Source organism: Lissotriton helveticus, chromosome 11 (assembly GCF_964261635.1).
Source record: "Lissotriton helveticus chromosome 11, aLisHel1.1, whole genome shotgun sequence".
In the NCBI taxonomy this organism is placed as follows: Eukaryota; Metazoa; Chordata; class Amphibia; order Caudata; family Salamandridae; genus Lissotriton; species Lissotriton helveticus.
The window spans coordinates 635,301,277-635,313,786 of NC_136072.1; positions in this window are offsets into that span (position 1 = coordinate 635,301,277).

Consider the following 12,510-nt stretch of genomic DNA (forward strand, 5'->3'; position numbering starts at 1 on the left):
GCTGTCGCCGCCGTACGCCCTTCCCTGTGTAAGGTGCCTATGTACCCATTGAAGCTAGCCTCCAGAGTCCACCTACTCTCCCAGCCCTGGCCCAGAAAGTGACAGTAAGACCTGAACGCCCCTTCGTATGCCGTCCTTGTCTTGGGTGCTAGGCTGGCTGCCACGAGGTCATGTAGCTGGGGGCACCAATTTGCCAGAGAGTCGACGGGAAGTGAGCCGGGGTTGTCTCTGCCTCCGGCAAGTGATCCCTGAAAGCGAGAAAGGGCATCAGCTGCATTGTTTAACACCCCTGGGACATGTTTCGCCCTGAAAAGTACATTCAATGTCATGCAACACAACACAATCTCTTGATCGGTTGGCCAAATCCTCGGGCCACACTTTCAGTGCCACCCAGATTGGGAAGAGCTCGAGGAAACCAATGTTCACCGTCAGCCCGCTCTCCTCCCACCAGGCGGGCCACTTCTGTGCCACCCACTTCCTGCCGAGGATTGCACCAAACCCTACACTGCCTGCCGCATCGGTCCATAAACCAAGGTCCTCTGAGGACAGCGTGGGTGCACCACATAGCACTCTGCCATTGAAATCCTCCAGGAATGCGATCCATATCCGCATATCCTGGCAAACCTCAGCAGATAGCCGTGTCCGGTGATGTTTTTCCCGAAGACCCTTCATGGCCTGTGCAATTGAGCGTGAAAAAAAGGGCGTGCCATGGGAATTACTCTTAAAGCAAAATTTAACTGCCCCACTGTCTGTTGCAACATTCCTAAATTCACTTTCTTAGCTTGTAGGCATAGTCCTAGTGTATCCTTGAATCTTTGAATCTTTTCCTTTGGTAGTCTAAAACAGCCCTCTACTGAATCCAGCTCGATGCCTAAAAATTCCAGGCATGTTACTGGCCCCACTGTCTTCCCCTGCGCCAACGGGACCCCGAAAGAGCGCATGAGCATGCAAAATTCCTGCAATGCTGAAGCACACTCCCGTGAACCCGCCGGACCCAGGAAAAGAAAATCATCTAGGTAGTGCATGACCCACTGGTGACCCGTACATTGTCTTAATGCCCATTCCAGAAAGGAGCTGAACTGCTCAAAATATGCACATGAAATTGAACAACCCATGGGCATACACTTATCCATGTAGTACTTCCCTTTGAAAGAGAAACCTAAAAGGTGCTGGTCCTCTGGGTGAACAGGGAGCAGTCTAAAGGCTGACTCGATGTCTGATTTAGCCATCAGTGTTCCCGCGCCCAAACCCTTCAGCATGTCCGCTGCCTGATCGAAGGACGCATACTTAACACTGCAAACTGATTCATCGATAGCATCATTCAAGGATATACCCTTAGGTGCAGACAAATTGTGGATGAGCCTATATTCCCCCTTCTCCTTCTTTGGAACCACTCCCAAAGGGGAGCACACAAAATTGTGAGTGGGAATGACATGAAACGGTCCCGCTACTCTACCTAAACGCACCTCTTTACCTATTTTTGTCGCCACCAGCGTGGGATTGGAAAGAACTGATAGCTGATTTCTGCACTGTGGTGTCCCGACATAACCCCCAGCAGGAATTCGGAAACCATGTGTGAAACCCTCTTGCAACAATCTAGCAGAAGTGTGGTTAGGGTACCTATTCAGCCAGGGGATCATGGCTGACAACTGAATGGGTGAATGTGCCATAATGGGATGGATCTTACTATTCCGGTTTCTTCCTACCCCTATTTCCCGATCCACTGCTTTTGTTTCGGCATGCCGTCTCTGGGTGGGAAGGGTGCCCACATAGGTTGCACGCGTGCCTGAACTTACAAGTGCCCGGTGCCCTGTGGCATGTTCGTCTGTTGAAGTCCCAACATACCCCTTTGGCCCCCCCATTGACTCTCTGTTTTTGGCCTGCCTCCCCACCCTGTGCTGATCGAAAGGGCTGTTGGAACGGCTGTTGTGGCCTGGGGGAATAACCTTTGTTCCCGGTATTGCTAGTGCTTGCTCCCTGACCCTTCTCAAATTGCGAGTGCCATGAAATAGAATCCACCTTGTCCCATGTCCATGACTTATCAAATTCTTTAGACTTTCTGAAAGCAATATCATATTCTTTCCACACATCCCCCGCATGATTCTCATGGAACATTGTGATTCTACTCTGATAGCAATTCATAGCTGGTTGCATTCCCGTAAAACGTTCGCCAATTACTGCACCGTACACTGCAAAGGCCCTCACCCAGTTGATGATGTTTTCTTCTACCCTAAATTTGTACAATTTAGCTCTCCATTCACTAGGCAACAACATATCCTTCTGTGATTTTGCATACTCCCATTCTCTGTTGTCTATCAGTAATGAAAAAATATTAACATATTTGTCAGCCCATATCATTTCTTTCACAGTTTGTGACACATGTTGCGCTAAGCACTCCCCCCTGGAGGGCATTGTTCCCTCGCCCAGCAGTGGTAGGGCAATCTCCTTACCATTTTCGCTGGGTCGCGTTGCTTCGCCGATCTTGGCAGTCCCACCATCGTTCGTTGTACCTGTTTGGGGAGAAACTATTGCAGGCGGCGTGCCGCCCCGACCACTAGCCAACAGTATCTGAGTAACCAATGTCTGCTGTTCTGCTGTGAGTGCCGTATTGGCCGGCAGCGCCCCCCCACCCAACCACGGGAGGACAGCCGCTACCTGGGCTGCCAGGTCTGTTGGCATTGGCCCTGACGCGGGGATAGAAGTAGGGACCACACTCAAGGGCACCGGAGTGTGCGGTGGCGCCACAGGCGGCACCGGTGCCGCCACTGGAATGGCTGGCACGACTGGCACTGCCACTGGCAGCAGGGGCACCGGTGCCGGGACACCTGACGGGACCTGAGGTGTAGGGATAGGTGCAGCTGGAGGTACAATGGGAGTAGGACTCTGTGGCCGACCCCCCACCCTCCTAGCTTTTGCCCGCCTGGGTGGTGTCACAAATACGCCCCTTGGCTTGGGCGGTACTATCGTCCGCTTAGGTCTTCCTGAAGGCCCAGCCTGAGCATCCACCTTTGCACCCAATTCCGCTACAGTCTTATCCAGTTTATCAAACTTCCCCAGTCGCTTATCCATTGCAGACATTCTGCGCATCATTTTTTGAAACATTAGACCCACATTAGCATTCCCGTGCCCCGTCTTGCAGACATAATGCTCTTCCCGTAGGGCTGCACAAAAATTTATACTTATGAGCACACCGTGCTCCGTACCTGACCCAGTTGAAAGGCACCCGAGCTGGGATACACGGACCAAGCTCCTACACCTGATTACCTGAAATTAGAAATACGTTAAAATACAGTTTTGTCTAGTTATGTCTGAGAAACTTCTCTTCCCACCTGTAACCAAAAAACTCCTTCACCGTACAAATCCACGCACCTTGACGTTTTTGAAAGACAAACTACAGATCCCGTCCTTTATCACTCTCAATCAAACCCTTAATAAAATTCCCACTGAGATATTATTATTTTTTTTTTATTTATTTTTTTTTAAACTTTGTTCATGTGCCTTTTAAATACAAAACACTTTGCAAGGAACACCACCGGTAATAACTTGTGTAAAACAGGAATAATAGCGCACTACATATCACCAGTTGCATACAGATGGAGACACTTTCATTAAACAAATCAGCACTTAAAATCATGTTCAGACTGAGTTTTTAAACCTTCCTCGTGTGCCTTTAGTCGCAAAACACTTTGTAAGGAACACAAACCGGTATTACCTTGTTTAGGTGGAGACAATTGTTAAAACGAGGAACTTCAAATTAACGATCAGGTCAGACGATCTCTAACGTAAGCAGCTCAAGCCCCAGTAACATGCGTGAATAACTAACGCTTTGGACGTTGTGCTGTGAGCACTACACTACCCGGCTTTTCCCTGCATTTAAGGAACACAAACCGGTATTAACTTGTTTAGGTGGAGACAATTGTTAAAACCAGGAACTTAAAAATTAAAAAAGGTTCAGGTCGGACGATCTCTATAATAAGCAGCTCCAGCCTCATTAACATACGTGAAGAACGAACGCTTTGCACCTTGTGCCGTGGGCGCTTTACCACCCGGCTTATTCCTGTACGTTTGCTGAGCCGCTCTCTAGCCCCCGCCCGCCCCGCAAAATACCTTGTGTCCCGATGCTCTACCCTCAGTGCAGAGGCGGCCCCCAGTCGATTCCGGTAACTGCTGCTCGGCGGTGCGCTCGCTGGATTACCCGGATCCCCACGCCCGCTTGGTCACGGCAAATTCTCCCTGCTCCGCCTCAGAAAAGCGTCGGCCTGCGATCCACGAAAACACCGCAGTCCTCCGTAGATGTGCTTCTCCGCTCACCACGCCCGCTTGGTCTCTTCCGCTACGCCTCAGAAAAACGCGTCGGAGGGATCCAGGAAATCACCGCAGTCCTCCGCAGCTACGAGGCACACCTGAAATAAACAAAACGAGAAAATTACACAGCCCCACGGTGGGGCGAGGAGCGAGCCTGGGAGCGCGGGCACAAAGAGGCCGCTTCCCGCGCTCCCCAGGCTCTTAACCCCTTCGCAGCCGCGGCCCCGCCCCCTCAGGGCGAGGGCGGGGGGCAAGCGACCACGAAGAGGAGCGGGGTGTGGGAGGAGCCGGGCCCCGCCATGCCTGCGTGGGGGCCGATTGGCCCCCCCTTCTCTTACGGCGCATACGAGTGCTTTCCCCTGTGCTGGCGCACAATTGTCTGCGATGTGCCAGCGCAGGCACCCTTGCGTCATGTGGCAAGGGTAGCTGCGTTGGGGGGATGATTGTTTTTGTGCGTAAAGGGACACCTTCCTGCACAAAAAGAGAAATAAAACGAGGAGAAATAAAAGCATTTCTCCTCCTTGCACCACTCCTATGCGTCCTCTGGGGAGTTGTAAGATTCTGACGCATTCCTAGCTTTGCTAAACGTTGTAAATCTGGGAAGGAGTCAGGTTCAATGGATGTTATGTGGGAACACCCACAGCAACACTCATGGAAAGCCCCTTTCACGCAGATTAATGTGTAAAAAGAGCGCATATATACAAGGCCTTGTAAAGTCACACAAGGTGACTTTACGTGCCCTTGTAAATGTGGGCAAGCCCATTGCGCCACTGGTCAGTTAAAAAAGTGACTTGGCTTTCAATGGGTAGCGAGGACAAGGATTCAGGACTTGTCTCAGTGAGCACTTGGATCTTAGATATTTTGTGACACAAACACTTAGACTCAATAAACCATTGTTCAAAGAAACATATGATTTAATATATTTTACAACTAGGAAGGTAGGACAGTTTTAATTAAAAACAATGTAATTCAATGTTTTTATTTTATAGTTCATACACACCGAGACATGCAAGGAAGGGGCATACTACTCAACATAATTTCAAGACACTGATTTTCAGAAAATTCAACTGACATGCAAGCACCCAGGAGCAAAAACAACATGCATGAATCATTGCACACACCAACAGTCACACATAACCATGGACAACTTGAGGCATAACGTGATGTGCAGCAATGCAGTACAGGGTTCTGTGCACCAATATAGCATATGATAGTGCACACCAGAAATGCCCAGGTTAATGTGCATTAGGGGAGCTTAGGGTACATTTCCTCTTTATGATGTGGAAAATGTGGAATGTTTTGTTTTGCTTCGGTAAGGCATTCTCTGCTTTGTTGGTGTTACTTATGTTACGTTATGCTACTTTTTGTATAAAGTAATTATTAATGTCATATAATATAGGCAATATGTTACACACTTGGAATATTCTGTGGCCATTTCAAAATACCTGTAGGAATGATAATTGTAAGCATGCACTAATAAACTACATTTTTACACCATTAAGATAGAGCTTTTCAATTATTTCAACAGGACTGAGAGAATAGCCTTTTTCCCTTACGTGGAAATCATAAAAGTCAATACAATCCACAGACGAAGGGGGTGCTATTGTTATCTAGGAAAAAGAGCAATCAAGCAACAACTAGGGAATGAATCGCACTAGAGGAAATTACATGGGGACCCACTACAAAAGATTCAGAGAGAAATAAGGACATAGGGTTGAATATTCATTGAAAAAATGAAAAGAAGTGTGAATTTTTGAACAAATCCTACTGCAGAACACTAGTTAGTTTTATGGAATATAAATTATTTTATGTTTAAGAATGAGTTCTATCTCCTTATCAAAGATGTCACCATGAAGTCATGCTTCGCCCTAAACACATAAAATCTGTTTGTTTCAGAATTTTAATAAAAGATGATTTTAGGGACGGGGAACCCCTATAAAAGAAATATCAGACCATGGTGTAGATACATAGATGATGTGATCATGATATGGCAGGGACCGATGAGAGAACTAGAAGCATTTACAGACTGGCTGAACATACAACCTTAAATTCACATGCAGTCAAAGAAAATGGCAATCAATTATTTAGACCACCTCGTGAGACATGGACACAGTACTTTATTTAAAACATTGTACCCCGCAAACCAACAAACAGTAATTCTTTATTGCTATTTAGCAGCAATCATACCAGCGTTCTAAGCACAATTTGTCCTATATACAAGTCCATCATATGCACAGCAGTTGCATGAAAAAAGAAGATTACTTTAAGGAGGCCAACAAGTTGAGAAAGAAACTCATGGATAGGGGTTACCCTAAGAGAATAATCAGGATGGCACTAACAATGGCTTGGTATTGCCCAAGGGAGAATTCAACTTCTCGGGTTCAGGACACTGAGAAGGAATGCCTCATTATGATGTCCACGTTCAATTCTGTCAGAAATTAGTAAAAATAAACATTGGAATTTACTGGAGGGCATAAACAACAACAACCCATTATGCACATTCAAACACTATAAGATTATAAGGGACTATGTAGTCAGAGAATACAAGGAATTATCTAAAACAGAAAATATCACAGTAATCTGGGACTTAGTTCCAGTCATTGGCCATCTCAAGTGTAGGAGTTGGCAAGCCTGTAGATTCACACATGGTTCTACGACTTTGGAAGCAGATGTTAGGAAATACCGATTTCTGATGCATCATTCGAATTGTAACTCCAAAATGTGATATATGTGATTGTATATCCATGCAAATTGATGTATGCTGGCGAAGTCAAATTGTCAAACAGAGACTATGACAGCACTGTAGCAGGACTCCCTGCAAAGTGAAAGGGGCCCCTTTGGTCAAAGAATATGTATGGAGTTTAAACATAATGAAGACTAAATGAAATGGCAACTGCTGGAGGTACTTCATTTGGATTCATGTGGCAGCAACATCAACACATTGTTGACAAGAAGTGAATGTGGGTGGATAAACCATCTGAAAACAACAGAAAACAACAACATTAGGACTGAAAGATGAGCGTGAACTGAGGAATGCTGCAGCATTATCACTGGACTATGATGGAGATATCTCGTTATTGATAATGAGGCAGCTGTGCCCTTATCGGATGCCCCTTCTGGCATGACACTTTTGGATGTATATGTTCTTATGGGGTGCATAGTGGTGCTCTGTGTTTTAGAAATGCCTCCACATATCACTGCAATATACTCTTTGTGTTATTGAATATGGATGCTCTCTTTGATTTTGTACATACAAGATCAGCATAAGTTTGGGCCAACTAAAAGAGGGCTTCAAGCACGGTCTAGAACACATATGCCACATATACACTATGCTGGTTACTAGCTGCACCAACTCCATCAATCAATATGCAAGCAACTGAGACTGCCAATAAGGAGGAGTGATACATCAGTGATCCGGCGATAATACCAATAATTGATCAGGGATCGATATTCAACAACATCACTACAATGGCCTATACACATTCACCCAGTATCCCTGATGCGCTGGGGTCAATTTGTTCATTCCATCAAATATTTTTTATAGATCGTATTGGAACATCCATTAATTAACTAATCTTGACATCAACTTTCCTTCTATTTGGTCGATGGACCAATTAGTTGAATAGTTGATGGCAATGATAATTACTAACTTACCAACCATTTAGTTAATTAATTACAGACTCTCAATAAGGTTAATAATGAATTTTATCTCAATTTAAATGTCCATGCTCAGTTGCATTAGGTCACAATTACAAACATCGAATCTCATGAAAGGAGAAATGTAATATAACATACAGACTCATTTCTCAATGACATTATGCAATGAATGAGTGGATAGGGTAAGAGACAAAAGTTTCAGCAAATAGTTATGCCAAACATAATATATCTGACGGAGGAATAGATGAAGATACAATAGGTTCTTCTAAAATAATGCATATCAATATATAATTGACGGAGTGGATAGGTAAGAGACAAAAGATTCAAATACATCATACATTAATTCTTAGATTCTTAGAATGATTTAGGCTAAATACAAACCAATCGGTCTGTAGGAAAAACAACCCCCTGGAACCAGAAGAGGATGGGGGTTCCCCAATAAGGAATCAGGGAACAAAAGGTATAAGGACAGGAACAGGACAGGTCGGGAACAGCTAAGACTCTCTGCAAACCAACGGACAGCGACACATCTTCCCTCTTCTCTCCTGTCAGCCTAAGCTTCAAACCACACCCCTAAAGGCACCGTAGATAGTCTAACATTGACATGGCCATCCCACAAATGTTGCATTCTATAATCAAACTCGCACAGGGATTGGTGGCCTGGGGAGATGGCGTTGTCACAGAACCATGACTTAACCTTTATTTAACAACTTTATTGTTGAAGATAGTTCCAATGGTCTGAATCTTAGTTTATTCGCTCGTTCTCCACATAAGTTACAAAATGGACATTCTTGTTTCATGAATTAAAGTTATACGCAGAGAACATCTATGGTTCCACGCTTGGGTACAGTAGTTGGCTGATGTCCGGCACTCTGGCCTTCACTCTTTCATGTCATCTGTGGTGCACAGCACATCTTGCTTGCCTCATGACAAAACGGATTCACTCTTCTGAGCTTTTTCTTCCTCTGACAATTTCAGAAATTGGAGGCTCCCTCCAGCACGCTAAAGTAGATGAAAATGAACATTTATTAACTATAAGGTAATGAAACCTTCCTCTTCTTACCACCCACCATTCACTATTCCCCATTAATATTACCTAGCATAAGCATAGTGTAAAATCAGCCTTAATTATTACTTTAAAGCAGGATGCAACATGCACAAATAATAATGCACATGCGGCCTATTCGTGCAACTTCTTTTTTTCTTCAAAGGAACAAAGGTATTTACAATATGATGTAATTACACATTAGGCAGGCGGAAAGCAGTTCCCTTGTGCTCATGTTGGTGTGCATTAGTTTTACTACATCTACTTAATGTTAGTACGTATTATGGGGGTATAGATTTGAGAAGGTTTCATTTTTGCGAAACCCTGCTCCATCAATTCCCCCCGATGGCATTTAGGAGCCATCATAAAATACCTATCCTACCAAGTGCCATCTTTATTAAAAATTTAAAACTCTGTACTCTTTTCTCTTTTTATGGCACCCTCATCTAAATCTTTCCATAGTACTCTCCTTTCATCTCCTCTAATTCTATTTCTTCTCCTTTTCTCTTTCTTGCTCGTCGTTTATTCTTTATTACTGTCACTCCTTTTCTTTCACTCTTACACTTACAACATTTATATGTTGTTATTATTACTAAGATTATGATTGCTATTGGAACTATTGGCATTATTATCTTTCCAAATCGACTACTTCCAAAGGTAGAACATCAATTACCTATAGAGGAGAAACTCTTGCCAAGTCTCTCCGAAACACTGTCAACCTCCAGTTCTGTCAAATCTTCATGTAATTTCATAATATTCTTTATATATCCCTCAATTCCTTTACTCTTATCAGGGATATAAGTGCAGCAGTGTTGGACTTTCTACATACCACAGACTCCACCCTCTTTTGCCAATAAGATATCAAGGGCACGTTGATTTTGCAAAACCATTGATCTGACTGCAACCATTTCTTTGTCAATCATCAAGAACCCACCAGCAGTATTCGTAGATAAAGGATCAACCACTGTGGACGATTTTCAAATTTTGATTGAATTCAGAACGACTCCAACTGAGGGTATCAGGGCACCAAAAATATCACCTACTATTTTAGGAAAACGTGCTCTTTTGTTACGTGTTAGTCCTTGCTTTATTTTATTCAGTCTATGATTGCTTCAGTCAAAGTTTAATTATTTTATTTCAAGTCTTTTTTCAAGGCTTCGGTCCATGTGATACACCTTAGGAAAGACAATAGCACAATAACAACTTCCATACCAATGTGCACACAACCTATAATATGCTTCCATTGCCACACACATAATAAACTCCTGGAAAAACAGGATTGGTTCCACCCTTCCGTCCCCAACCTTGGGTTATTTGGAAAGTATGCTCACATTCAGTAGAACCAATAAAGTAATTATTATAATTAGTTTGACTTCTAAGCAGACAAATCTTTCCTTTCTGTGACCACTCCAGAGACATTACAGCATATTTTTCGCCTTTCCCATAATGTCCTCCTCTAAAATCCCATGGAGGTACTCATGACTTTTGTTCAACAGCTTTCTTTTGGAAACTCTCTCTTCTATCTTCTACTGATTCTATAAACCTTTTCTCCTCAATTTGCAATTCTATGTCTAAAGTTTTAGTAATATGGGAAAATTCTCCCATATATCGTGCATTCTTACCACTCAACACCTTGTTTAAGTGGAGAAGTGTGGCTCAATGGTTAGAGCGGCAGACCCTGATGCAGAGGTCTGGCCCGGGACCAGGGTTCAATTCCCGCCTTGGCGGGTCTTGGGCTCAATTTCCTCGGGCCTGATAATTCTTGCCTCGGTGCCTAATCTAATCATGGGTCCCACTCTGCAACTCTGGGCAATAGCTTGCTTAAACTCCACAATGGCCCCATCAGCGCTGGGATGCCTGGCTTCACCTTGGGGGTGCCCAGGAGTGGACACTTCACAGGGAAAAGCCAGGAAGGGTTCCACAGCGGTATGCGTTCAGTGCCTAGAGGCCTCAGGGTATAAGTGCGCTATACAAGTACGAAGTTTACAGTTTAAGTCTTTATTAAAAGGGATTTAAGAAAATACTAAATCTATATTAGAGAAGTGATACTCAAGTTTCCCTGTTACATAGAACAGGCTTGTAAATATACTGCAAGACACACCATAGGTTAATGGAAGGCGGTGATATGTCACCCCTTCAGAAACAGACAAAGGCAATTGCATGGATACATAACAATCACTCACATTCATGGTTTCAATATACTTGTAGAGTTATTTGGTAAAGACGTTTAACGAAAAATCACTAATTGATTTATCATGATGGAGAATGCTTCCATCAAAGGGCACTATATTAGTATTTGCGGTTTCATTAGTAACATAATTTATTCTTACACTTATTACATCATTAGTATGGTATCTTTTATCAGGTTCCATTAGTATAGCTACAAGAACAGTTAATAATAACCACACGATGTTAATAACAAGACACTTCATAAGCTAGCTTTAATACACCTACATTTCAGACTAGATTTTGGAAGTTTATCACTTCTTCTTCAGCCATTTTGTTTCCATATAAAAATAAAAATCTATCTAATCCTCTACATTTTTTAAGATAAAAAATAAAATAGTAGTGTAATCCTTCACTGTAAGGCTTTCTTCTTTACCCCTTCGTTTATTCTTTCTTCAGTCTGCTTTAAGACTTCATTTTCTTTTCTTTCAATCAGCAAGGTTGCACCTTAATTTGTCACAGTTCTTTTAAGGAGGCCTTAGTTTACTTTCATCAGCTTGCTCAGTGTCGGGATTGTCTCTTTCTTCACTTGGATCTGAGCTTTCAATTTCTTCCAGAATTACGCAAGTCTATTCAGGTGCTCTGTATTTTCTTCTTGGAATTCTTATTTTTCATGTTTTTGGTACTAATTCTTTTCCTGACTCTTCTTGATCTGTTTGATTTGAGACTCATGACTTTGTTCTGGTCTTTTTCTTAACCTTCTTTTCACAAGAGTGCACTTTAGTCTTTTCACTCCACTTGGCCAATTATCACCGTTCCTTGGTTTCTTTGCTTTAACCAAGTTTTCACCTTCTACAGCTGGTTCACAAGTTCTTTTGATTGCCCTTTCTTGTTGCTGATTTTTTCCTTGATTTTCAGTTTCATCAGGTTCTGCTGTTTCTACAATAACTTCTCTTTCAACTGTGAACTCACTTCCTTCTTGTTCACATACAGTTTCACCTGTTTCAGGTTCAGTTGGAAGTTCACTTTCTTTTGTATCATCAGTGAACTCACTTCTTTCTGTTTCTATGGCAGTCTCTGGAATCCTAGAATCTTGCTCCCACTTTACTTGACTTCTGCTCATCTGTTCACCATCTGTTTGTTCATCAGCAACTGTTACTCTACATTCATCAGCTTCACACACTTCAGCCACTGGTATTTGATATTGATTCACCAGTTGTGGCTCTTTCGGTCTTTCAAGTGCATCTAGGGCTCTTTTAGCGTGGCTTGCGTGAATCCAATATGGCAAGTCAGCACACTTCACTCCCATTGTCATCACCAGGATGATTTGATAATGT